This window comes from Hemicordylus capensis, chromosome 7, assembly GCF_027244095.1.
Source record: "Hemicordylus capensis ecotype Gifberg chromosome 7, rHemCap1.1.pri, whole genome shotgun sequence".
Lineage (NCBI taxonomy): Eukaryota > Metazoa > Chordata > Lepidosauria > Squamata > Cordylidae > Hemicordylus > Hemicordylus capensis.
In genome coordinates this window covers 21,035,090-21,048,014 of record NC_069663.1, presented here as the reverse complement: position 1 = coordinate 21,048,014, position 12,925 = coordinate 21,035,090, and the positions used below count along the sequence as shown (strand labels likewise).

The 12,925-nt window shown below is 45.1% G+C and overlaps 1 long non-coding RNA gene across 1 annotated transcript; it reads right to left on the bottom strand.

Annotated features, from left to right (window-relative positions):
* Positions 1-2,299: 2,299 nt before the first annotated feature.
* LOC128332924 (uncharacterized) lies at positions 2,300-9,641 on the bottom strand. Its single transcript, XR_008310784.1, has 3 exons — positions 9,577-9,641; positions 4,048-4,080; positions 2,300-2,356 (listed from the first exon to the last, which is right to left on the bottom strand). It is a non-coding gene; the product is annotated as an uncharacterized LOC128332924 (long non-coding RNA).
* Between the last annotated feature and the right edge of the window lie 3,284 nt (positions 9,642-12,925).

The following is a 12,925-nucleotide window of genomic DNA, read 5'->3' as shown; positions in this document are numbered from 1 at the left end:
CTATTCTAGAAAGCAACAGAAAGAGCATAATTTAAGTGGATGACTCACAAACAAAAAGCTACAGATTCGATCATGGCTACTTGGCAGTGCCTTTGGTTTGGCAGAATACAGAGGCTGCATTCGGATGTAACAGAAAACCAGAGGCGAAGGGGTTCTCTGAAAGGCTCTCTGCCTTTCGCCAGTAGAGGCTGGAGCCACCAGCCCTGCCCCCTGTGCTGGCCAGGCAAGATAACCTCCAGAACGGGGCAGTATCACCCCATGAGAACCTGAGGGGCATTTGTTAAGGTGAGTAGGATGCCACCAATTCAATAAGCCTCCAACAAATCCACCCATCACTTATGGCCTCCAGAAAATCCTTCCTTGCTGCATTCCTTTTTCATGTTCTTCACATGGATCCTAGAACAGTCTCTGGGGTATACAGCAGCATATGTTCAAACTGAGGCAACCTCCAGCCTTGGAAGCAAGATACCTCTGAATCCCAGTTGCAGGGGAGCAAGAGCAGAAGAGGGGGTATGCCTTCATCTCCTGCTTGTGAGCTTCTCAGAGGCATCTGGTTTGTGGCTATGGGAAACCGGATGCTGGACTGGATGGGCCTTGGGCCTGATCAAGGAGGGCTGTTCTCATGTTCTTAAATTTTGATTTGTTTGTAGATAAACTTCCCTGCTCAGAAGGGATTTGGCATTTGAGCATTATAAGAACCCAGAAGTTAGTAGAGATGTGGAATATCTCTTAAGGCAGTGCTAGAGCAGATGGGTTGTGTGTGTTTGTTGATACTTACTCCACCACCGCCGCCCTGTTAGGGTTAAAAAAGAGAGAGAGTAAAAGTTGAGATTGTTCCCAAATACCCGGACTTTTAGCATATGCCTCACTAATTAGAAATACCAGAAAACACAAGTCATATCTCCCATAGAAGACTGCTCTCTGTCTATCCACCCAATTGATGATGGGATAAAAGTGAAACTACAATGAATGGGGGTCTCTAATGACTCTGCTCTTTCTCCCTTGGTGATCCTTATGCCTTCCTGGACATCTTTCTGGTGTTCTTTTCTTTCTGACTTCTCTGTCCACATTGGACCTCCTGGAGTGGCAATTATGCATCATAATATTTTAAAATGTTATTTTTCTCGTGCACCGCCCAGAGATGTGGGTTTGGGGCGGTATATAAATGTGTTAAATAAATAAATATAATTACATTAAATTAATAAAAATCCCCATTAATAAGTTCTGACATAGCAGGGAATACAAAACACACTGGAAATCAACTATTGTTTCTAAACAGTAGCTGACATCCAGGCTGAATTACTCCGGAGTGATTGAATTCAAGTAGTCCATTAGACTATTTCCTGATTGGTACTATTGAATTAAGCCACTTGCTCCAGATGTCAGCCACTATCCTGTAGGTAAACAAACATGGCCCAAAAGTAACAGTTCCAGACACTAATCTAGACAATACCCTAAGCCGAAGTACATGCAACTAAGCAGGATGCATATTCTTCCCATTTTTCCTCACTTCTTCCCCCCCACCCAGCTTCTTCTGCATTAAACATTAGTTAGTAAACTCCTCAGGGCAAATACTTGTTTTCTTTCTGCTACTCTCTAAAGCACCATGCAGATGGACGCTGCTACATAGCGGGGCTGTTCCCACGACACAAATCACCTGGGTTACCCTAGGCAGCTCGTATCGTCTGGAGCATCGAGAGCGGAGGGCTCTCAGTTGCTCCAGAAGAGGATAGCCTGACCTTTTTACTGAGGTAAAATGAAACTCTTCTAAGAATACCCTTCTCTACTCCACCCCTGCCCGAAATTCCACTGAAGGACAAACTAGCATCTTCTGTACCGAACAGCACTTTTACAATTCATATTTGTTTGATATCTCTAGGTGACTTTTCTGGCCCAAAAAGAATGTCCAAGATGGTTTCCCTTCAGCTAGTGCTAAACCTGTCCGAAGATTCTCTTTGGGATTTAAAGTGTCATTGGAATCCAAGGACTGAGACTATTTCAATGCAGTCTTAGATTAGATGAGCTAGGTTTGCATCCTAATACTTACTGGGCCGTAGTTATTCTGCAAAAAACAGACAGAAAAAAGAGAAGATAAATATACAGCCTACACTCTCAGAAGCACACATCTCCTCCATTTAAAAATTATATATCTCACACAGCAATGCTATTCTTTTCCTATTCATTATGCAGGCCGCATTCACAAGTAACGCATAACGGTGGGTCCAATGGACATGTAGTTCAGCTCCCCTCCACCCCCTGCTCTCCTGTCTGCATTCAGATGAAACAGCAAGAAACTTACCCCATTGCCGTTGAAGCTGCCACCTCCTGCGTTGTTGCCGTTAAAGCTGCCTGAATTCTGGAAAGGAGCAAAGAGATTTTCATTTAGGAGGATCATTCAAAAAGCCAGCTGAGCTCCCAAATGCTTACTGTCTCCAGATGTGAGCATTGCATAGAACATAGGAAGCTGCCATATACTGAGTCAGACCATTGGTCTATCTAGCTCAGTATTGTCTTCACAGACTGGCAGCGGCTTCTCCAAGGTTGCAGGCAGGAATCTCTCTCAGCCCTATTTTAGAGAAGCCAGGGAGGGAACTTTGTTTCCTAGATGCTCTTCCCAGAGTGGCTCCATCCCCTGAGGGGAATATCTTCCAGTGCTCACACATCAAGTCTCCCATTCATAAGCAACCAGGGCAGACCCTGCTTAGCTAAGGGGACAAGTCATGCTTGCTACCACAAGACCAGCTCTCCTCCCCAAGACCAGCTCTCCTCCCCAAGACCAGCTCTCCTCTCCATTAAAGTCTAGGTTGTATAACTGGGCAGGGTTTGGAAGTTTCTTCCAATGCAAACAGCATCAATTTGGCATCCCTCAGCCCAGATAGCTATGAAACACAACGTTTGTTCTTTGCTGATTCTATTCCAACCACCAACCATTTATCTCCAGAATCCAGTCCCTTCTTAACTACATGTGTCTAAGTGTTCCAGCAACTAGGACCACCAGCCCTATAGGCTTACTAAAGTAAACATGTTCTATCCATCAGCACTTATTAAAGAAGTTCCAATAGATATTCGCTGAACAAAGAGTCTTGTGTTTTTACTGGTCATAAAAGCATCCAAGAGCATTGTGACATGGTGGCCCTGTAGCTCCTGGAGACCAGCAATCAAGCAGGATTCTGTCGTTCACACAAGCTGAGACCATGTGTGCCATCTTTCATATAAACAATGTCCCATGGGGCTTTGGGGGGGGTGAGAAGGCTGGGGAAGCCCAATCTAGACTGCAGAAGATCTCTGTCCAAGATTATATAGGAACATAGGAAGCTGCCGTATACTGAGTCAGACCACTGGTCCATCTAGCTCAGTATTGTCTACACAGACTGGCAGCGGCTTCTCCAAGGTTGCAGGCAGGAATCTCTCTCAGCCCTATCTTGGAGATGCTTCCAGGGAGGGAACTTGGAATCTACATGCTCTTCCCAGAGCGGCTCATTCCCCTAAGAAGGGGAATATCTTACAGTGCTCACACACCAAGTTTCCCATTCATATGCAACCAGGGCAGACCCTGCTTAGCTAAGGGGACAAGACATGCTTGCTACCACCAGACCAGCTTTCTTCTTCTATCATATCATGCCAAATGTCACAGATGCAGGAGGAATCCTGTGATTTGACACCCAGTTCTCCACATCCTGATTCGGTGCCTCAAGCACAGGCTTTATTTCAGTCTGGTGCAATCAGAGATCTTTTTCGCTCTGTCAAGTCCCTGTGGTTGAGGGACCATCATTGGAATTATTGACATAAGAGCAGTTTAATATCCCAGTTCCTTTGGATATGGGGACCAAACCTGAAAACCTCAGCCCTGGAAACCTGCATTGCCTGTGCTAATATGCCAAATATCCGATATAATGGAGAGTCAGGCGCATTTTCAGCCCAGTGATTTCAATGGGCTTAGGCACAAATAACTGCATAAACTGGACCGTAAGAACTGTAAAAAGAGATGTTGGTTATTTTCATGAAATGCTGGAGTACAGTGTGTATCATGTGTTTGTTGATACTTACTCCTCCTCCACCACCACCGTGATGGTGCCCCCACTGAAATAAAAGGAAGAAGAATTACTCAATCAGTAATATCAAATATAGACCACTTTGTTGCAATGCTAGAATAGATGGATCAGGTGTGGTTACTGATATTTACTCCACCTGTGAGATGGGGCTGCTGAAATGTAAAAGAGGAGGTGTTACTAAATAAATAACATGAAATGGAGAATATTTTAATGCAACACCAGAAAAGACAAATCATGTGTGGTTATATTGATAGTTACTTCACCACCGCTGCCCTAATGCAATTAAAAAAGGAGGAGTTGAGAACGTTCCCAAATACCCAGCCATTTAGCATACACCTCGCTAATTAAAAGTAAAGCAAAGTGTGCTGTCAAGTCAATGTCAACTCGAGGCAACCACAGAGCCCTGTGGTTTTCTTTGGTAGAATAGAGGAGGGGTTTACCATGGCCATCTCCCATGCAGTATGAGATGATGCCTTTCAGCATCTTCCTATATCGCTGCTGCATGATATAGGTATTTCCCATAGTCTGGGAAACATACCAGCGGGGACTCAAACCAGCAACCTCCGGCTTGCTAGTCAAGTCATTCCCCCACTGAGCCTTTAGGAGGCCAATGAAAAGTTAACAGGAAACAAAAAATTATAGTTCTCACTAAAAACAGCCACTGACTGTTTTTAGGGAGAGTGCTGGGGGGAATTACACTTCCCAATGTTTTGTGTGCAGCTTCCTAGATGCCATTGGGACATTCAAACAGCTGTCTGCAGGAACAAGGTCAACAGGTGCAGTTCTCTGCCATTATTTCATCATATCAGTGAAAAAAGGGAGAGAGCGGCTAAATTCTTCTCTCTTGGGTCATTTGTACAAATTAATATTAATATTAATATTAGAAATTAATATTAGATTTATATTAGAAATTCTCCCACTTAACCTGGAATTCATATAGCAGAGTGAAACAGAAAAAGATATAGTAATTAACAGGAAAGATTTCTCATCCCCAAACCAGAGGCATAACTACCCTTGGGCAAGGGGAGACATTTGTCTTCAGGCCTGCTGCCTTGAGGGGACCCACAGAGGCAAGTCACATGATCATTGTCCCAGCTCCCAATCTATCTAGCTCATGATATCTTAGCATCTATCTAGCTAAGCAGCATAAATACTCTCACCTCTAGTGTTTCTAGTGTGTTCTAGGCATTAAAAGTAGCACAAATATATAATATTAAATGTATATCACTCCATATTGTGAAGTGTTTGTGTGTGTATTCAATGAAACATATTTCCAGGCAGCATACTTATTTTGAAATATCAGACTTAAATCCCTGTATTAGTTGGTTCTGCTGTTATTTACACCTTGTAGCTAGTTGGAATAGTTCGCAGAGACATCGGGCCAGGAGAAGGAGAGGAAAGCGGGGGGGGGGTCATTTAAAAATCTTGTCTCTGGGCCCACTCCAACCTTGCTACGCCCCTGCCCCAAACACAACAGAGAAATCGTTTTCCTAAATGTATCCATCCCAGAGCTATCACAAGAAAGAAAAAGCTGACAATGCTTAAAATTCAAAGGGTGACTGGTATCTGAAATGGCACCAAATCATTAAAGTGGTGATTCTTTTTCTTGAGCAGGGGGAGAGCAACTGGCCCTATCCATCCCTAACACAGTATCCCTCTCCAGTAGCTGTTACTGGTGCCTATCTTGTGGTGGTTTTTATAGATTGTGAGCCCTTTGGGGACAGGGAGCCATTTTTAAAATTGATTTATATATAGTTCAAAAGCTTTGGGAACTTTTGTTGAAAAGCGGTATCAAAACATGCATCGTATCCATATCCTACTTAGCCTGGAATTCATACAGCAGAGTGCATTAGATACAGCAACACAACAGGAATTATTTATCATCTTCAAACATGGCAGAGAATTCATTTCGCTAAAGGTATCCATCCCAGAGCTGTCGCAAGAAGAAGAAGAAAGCTTAACAAGGCTTACAATCCAAAAGGTGAATTTGGAAATCTGAAATGGCACCAAATCAGAAATGTGCATGAGATTCCGTTTCATTTTCAGTTGCCAGCAGGCACATGCACTGACCACGCCCCTGAAATACCACCCGTGCACCTGGGGTGCTCCCTGGTCGGAGTGCACCTTGTGTGCTTCTACTCTGAAACCGGTACATTCCGTCTTACCCCAGGTGCGGGAGCAGCTGTGCACTGCAGGGAGAGCAGGCAGAGGCCGAGCAGAGCTGCCACAATCTGGACCTTCATCTTTGGCTTGGTTCTTCTTCCCTTCCACTCCTGAGTCAAGGATGGGAATCATGGCAAAGCAGACTCTCTATTTATGCCAGTTGCACACTTGGGCAGTGCCAGCCTCTGGGGGACACACCCAGTGACTCACTCTTAGAACGAACCAATCCCTGCTTCTTCTGGTCCTCTTCTTCCACCCCCCAGGATGTCCACTATCTTTCCTTTCCCAGGATGCTCTTGTGTACCACTTTTGGCCCATTTGGTAATTTCCTTTTTCTTCTCATTTCTTTTGTTTGCTCTGCAATCATATCTTGTTCTTTGATGGTGTGATATGATAATCCTTCTCATATGCAAATCATTATGGAGGAAAAATCTTTATTTCCAGTTCCTTTCCCTCATCTTCCCAATGGGATGTAGTCAAGACTAACTTTGTCTGGATCCTGCCCAGTATTTTTACTACCTCTGAACATTTTATTTAACTATTCTTTCCTTTTTGGTTTCATGGGATTTTTCAAACTCTGCGATTAAACCAGTCTAGTTGTTCTAAAATAACTCAATAATGGGGTGGGTGAGTTCTTTGGTCCCTTCCCCTTGACATAATTTAACACAGAGAACATAGATAGCTAAGTTCCATAAGTGTAATTGAAACAGAAATCATTCACTAGGCTTGTTCACACAATCGTTTGAATCTAGGTTTGATGTGGGTTATGAACAGTAGTGTGATTATGTGAGCCCAAGCCAAAGTGTGAATCCCAGGCTAAAAACCATCTTGGCATCAGTTCACACAATCACTTTGGTGTTCGTAACACACATTAAACCTAGATTCAAATGTTTGTGTGAACACACCGACTGTTTTTGATAACCATTTTATGGTCAACAAAAACAACAACAACAATAACTCATTGCTCATTCAACAACAATAACTCATTCCCCAGCCATCACATCTCATACGACCCCATGAATTTTCCAGTTGTAGTTCAGCAGCAGCAGGAGTGCCAAAGGTAGTCTATCTCTGCCCTAAGGGGACCATCTTGCAAGTCGTCACCCATCCCAATCCAAGCCAAGGGGAAGCAATGCTGTTTAGCAAACTGAACAGTTGCTGCTCAATACTGCAAGACCTGCTCTCCTATCAAGTTATCAAAGTGGTACAGGTAGGAAAAGAAAGGGCCCAAAGGGCTCACAATCTAAAAAAGAATCTCAGGTAGACACCAGCAACAGCCACTAGAGGGTGCTGTGCTGGGGTTGAACAAGGCCAGGGATCTCCCCATGTTCAATATAAGAGGATCACCACTTTGAAAGGTGCCCCTTTTCTCAGTTGGCAGGGGTCTGATCATCCCAAGCCCATGACCGTCCTAACTTCCCTGGGGTACTCCGCTGTATCCGCTACATGGGCTGTGGCATCCATCCCCTGACATCAGGAAATGCCATTTCAGGAAGTGGTACTGAGTCAGACCATTGGTCCATCTAGCTCAGTATTGCCTACCCAGACTGGCAGCGGCTTCTCCAAGATTGCAGGCAGGAATCTCTCTCGGCACCATCTTGGAGATGCTGCCAGGGAGGGAACTTGGAACCTTCTGCTCTTCCCAGGGCAGCTCCATCCCCTGAGGGGAATATCTTACAGTGCTCACACATCAAGTCTCCCATTCATATTTTATTTGTTTATTATTTCATTTATCACATTTTTAAACTGCCCAAAATGCGAGTTGTCTGGGTGGTTCACCCCTGCTTAGCTAAGGGAACGCTTATGCTTGCTACCACAAGACCAGCTCTCCTCTCCTCTTAAAATTAAATGGATATATTGAGGACAAGACTTTCATATATGATAATATGTACACAGTTTCTGCCAAAATTTCTCTAACATAGAGATGTCTCCAAAGGGGCTAAGTGGGATAACATAGGAAGCTGCCTTATACCGAGTCAGACCACTGGTCCATCTAGCTCAGTATTGTCTACACAGACTGGCAGCAGCTTCTCCGGGGTTGCAAGCAGGAATCTCTCTCAGCCTTATCCTGGAGATGCTGCCAGGGGTGGGAACTTGGAACCTTCTGCATGCAAGCAGGCAGATGCTCTTCCCAGAGCGGCCCCCTCCCCTATGAGGAATATCTTACAGTGCTCACACATGTAGAGGCTGTTCTCACAACCAGTGTAACTCTGTCTGAGCTGCCCCAGGCAGGGTTAGGCTGGTCATGAGAAGCAGTGGGATCCTCGCAGATGCCTCCCTACCTACCCGTGCCTTCCTGGCCGCCCTGGGCAATCATGTGAATCTCCTCATAGTCTCCCCTTCAAATGCAAACCATGGCAGAGCCTGCTTAGCAAAGAGAACCATTCATGCTTGCTACCACAAGACCAGCTCTGCTTCCACATTTGACACCATCACCACCTGTCACATTTGCTCCCATTCTAGAAAAAGAGGAAAAGGGGATTTCTTTGAGTTTTATTATTTCCCAGTTCCTTGAGCAGCAGGATGCTTTGGGGGTCATCTATGAGGTCAGTTACCGGTTAGTTAACTTCTAGATTTATTGTAGACTTAAGGAATGATCTTAATGGTTCTTTATTGTGAACAGGGAGGCACGCATGCAAACAGAAGGGGCCTATAAATCACCCTCAAGTGGAACACCAGTTCCACCAAAGATAAACACCATACGTTTAATGCTCGGATCACGGGTAGAGGATTTGAACTGCTGTAACAAAATATTGAAAATATATGTTTATGCAGGGGAAACAGTGCAACTTTTAAACTGCTTGGTAATATAATAGTCGTACCTTTCAAACCAGCCACCTAATGGCACAGCAGGGAAGTAACCTGCCTGTAGAGCAGGAGGCTGTTGGTTCGAATCCCCACTGGTATGTTTCCCAGACTATGGGAAACACCTATTATCAGGCAGCAGTGATATAGGAAGATGCTGAAAGGCATCATCTCATACTGCGTGGGAGGCGGCAATGGTCAACCCCTCCTGTATTCTCCTAAAAAACCCCACATGGCTCTGTGGTCACCGGGAGTTGACACTGACTTGACAGCACAACTATATCTTTCAAACCACATGCTATGAAATCATCTGGCCAGTGCTGGATATCAGGCACAAGCTAAGTAAGCTGCAGTTGAAGGCTTCACATTATGAGGAGCTTTTGAATTAAAAAACACACCCTGTATTTCAAATTTTACATAATGGCTGCATTCAGACATAACACAAAACTGGAGTTGAAAAGGCCTCTGGTTTCAATCTGTGTATGACTGAATGTGGGGAAGCACAGTTTTGACCAAAAATGGACCCACATTTTCCTCCCCAGACTCCTATTTGTACCTTCAATATGTAATGCGTTTCACCAGATGTTCCCCTGGTTCCCAGGAGGCGATCCCAGAGTGCTGACTCAACAGTTTCTGCGCGCTGACTCAGCAGTTTCTGAATGATGACTCAGCTGTTTCTGCTGGGTCCTCCTGCATCATTTCCTGGATTGGCACTGAGCTTGCTGCTGATGGGGTTGTCACTGAAGGGGCAACACCAAATGGAGTCACTCCTTTGGGAACAGCAAGGGCTCCACTCTGCTTGCTGGGAGTAATTTTTTAGCTATTTTAATTATGTGCCTTAGTGAGGATGTGAACTTGAAGAGAGCTGGAGGTGGGGGTGCTTCAATTAGTGTGATTATGGACAGGGGGAGATATGGTGTGGGGTCTTAAAATGTTTAGGTGACCTGTGGCTTATCTCGGGTGGTATGTGGCACATTTCGTGAGAGTGAAGGCAGAGATAAGGGCTCAGCAGAGAGGAAAGGGCGAGCGGTGATTGGGTGGGAGGGAGAAAAGGCCGGGCAGGGAGCCGGTGGGGGGAGAGGAAAGGGCGAGGGAGGAGAAAAGGCCAAGCAGGGAGCGGGCGGGGGGAGAGGAATGAGCAAGTGGGGGGTCGGGAGCAAAAAGGCCAAACCGTGGGGGCAGGGTTGAAAGGGTTAGCACTGGGTGGGGGAAGAGGAAAGGGCGAGCGATGAGCAGGTGCAGGGGAGAGGAAAGGAGGAAAAGGGCAAGTGGGCAGTGGAGGGGCCAAGCGAGCAGGGCCTTCCATGGCCCTGCCAAGTCTGTGAGGGGAGGCCAGCCAGGAGAGGAAGCTGATTGAGGGGGCCTTCTATCACCCCACCAAGTCTCTGGGGTGGGGAAGGCTGAGTGAGGAGATAGGAAGGCCCAGGGCCCTAGCGCACAGATGCTCTGTGCGGGTTCAGCTAGTTAGCTTTATATTGTTCCTATTTTCATTCTCCTTTTGGTCAGAATAGTATTTATTTTATTTTATTCTTTAGTACCAACCACCCAAGCTGGCGTGCGTACTTATCGGAGCCGCAGGGAGTTCTAGAGGCAGACGTTGACATGATCAGCTTCCTGTAAGTATATAGACTTATTGTTGAGTTGCTGCATTTTCATAAACCCTGCTCAGAAGCAGGTACCTGATTACAGGGCAAATTCATGGGCACAGACTAGCCACATGCTGCCATGCCCTAGCCACTTCTCCCACTATCCCTGCAGCAGCAAATGCTATCGCTGTGCAGAGCTTCTCCCGTGACTCAGAATGATTAGCTTAGTCGATTATTTCTAGCAGGGTAATAATGGATGTTTATTTTGAGTAGGCAAGCAGCAGAAGGCAGGCATCCTCTGCATACACTTGGTCTATAAAGCAAAATCAGTTCCACCAAAGACAAACAATAGATGCTGTCCATCTAGTTCAGTTTTGTCTGCACATACTGGCAGCGGCTTCTCCAAGGTTGCAGGCAGGAGTCTCTCTCTGCCCTATCCTGGAGATGCCAGGGAGGGAACCTGGAACCTTCTGCAGGCAAGCAGGCAGATGCTCTTCCCAAAGCGGCCCCATCCCCTAAGGGGACTTTGGCACTCATATGTAGTCCCCCATTCAATTGCAAACCAGGGCAAACCCTGATTAGCAAAGGGGACAATTCATGCTTGCTACCACCAGACCAGGTCTCTGCCCTCTCCCCCAAATCCCTCCACTATTTGCACCAACCCTTTTGCAAATAGCAAAAATCAAGAGGGGTTATTAATTATTTCCCTTGGTATGGGGCCATGAAATGTTTCAATAGTGTCTGGGGGGCTAATCAGAGATCTGGCTGTGGTGACAGTGGTGTATTTTCTCATTTTAAAAGCAGACACCACTCTTCAGGCAATCATGACAGCAGTGGCTGAAGCCCTATTTTTCTTCCTGGTAGCTGGCTTCTTCTGGGCAGCATTCTTTTCTCCCAGCATGCACCAGGGCATGATGCTATTGGTGTCATATAAGGGGGATAAACAGTGGTCCGTCCCCCACCCCCCGTGGACATGAAGGGTAGCTTAACCTTTGCCTGCCTGCCACACCTGTGCTCCAGTTACCTTCCCCTGCCTCAGGTGAGAGCAAATCCATATCTGGAATTCAATTTAAACGTCGCAGAATGGTGGACACTCTCTTCTCTAGTGTTCCCTCTAACAGGGATTCCCAAATGTTGTTGACTACAACTCCCATAATCCCCAAGCAAAAGCCATTGCAGTCTAACCAATTTAAATCAAATTAGGCACAGTTGCAGTGAAGGACGTCTCAATGGCATAGTTTGTGATGATGTCATCCACACCAATTCACAATGACAGATACATAAACTTTGGAGGCACAAGTGGCCTAACTTGTGAACTGATTAACCGATTTGCACCAAATTTGCTGCAGCTGTAGGGACACATAGGGATGCCTTAATGGCATGGTGTGTGATGATGGCATCCACTCAAATTCAAAATGGTGGCCATGTGAACATCTGAGGCACAAGCAGGCTAATCTGTGGATTGCCTAACCCATTTGAACCAAATTGGGTACAGTTGCAGTGAGTGACACACAGGGACACCTCAATGGCATAGTTTGTGATGATGTTGTCCACACCGAATCAAGATGGCAGATGAGTAAACCTTTGAGGCGCAAGTGGGCTAACTTGTGAACCGCTTAACCAATTTGAACCAAATTTGCTGTAGGAAGACACGGGGAAACCTCAATGCCATATAGTTTGCAATACAATAATTTGTGATGATATCAACCACCTGATCCAAGATGGCATATGTGTGAATTTTTGAGGCGGAAATACACTAACTTGGGGACTGTCTGACCGATTTGGACCAAATTTGGTACAGTTGTAGTGAGTAACACACAGGAACACCTCAATGGTGTCATTTGTAATGATGTAATCCACCCTGATCCAAGATGGCGGATGCGTGAACATTTGAGGTGCAAGAGATCTAACTTGTGGACTTCAATTTGAACCAAATTCAGTCCAGTTGTAGAGACAGAGAAAGGAAAGTAGGCTGATTAGTTCTTACTAGAACAACTTTTTTTTTTACTGTTCCATATAGCCTTATAGTCTGGCCGTTATCCAGTTTTTATACTTAGGTTTTTATGTATTTCTGTCTTCTCATGTCTTTTAATTTTTACATCCATTTTTATGCTCCCCTTTTTATACCTTCTGTGCACCTTTGTTAATTTTCAGGCTTTTATGCCCTCATGCTTCTGGTGTACTTTCTACTATTTTTAGAATTTTTAGTATTAATATGTACCTTAAGTACCATTCCATAAGTAATCACTTTGTATCTACTCTCGCTTTTAACATGTAATCACCCTTATACTTTATGCTTGTCTATGACCGTAATAAAGG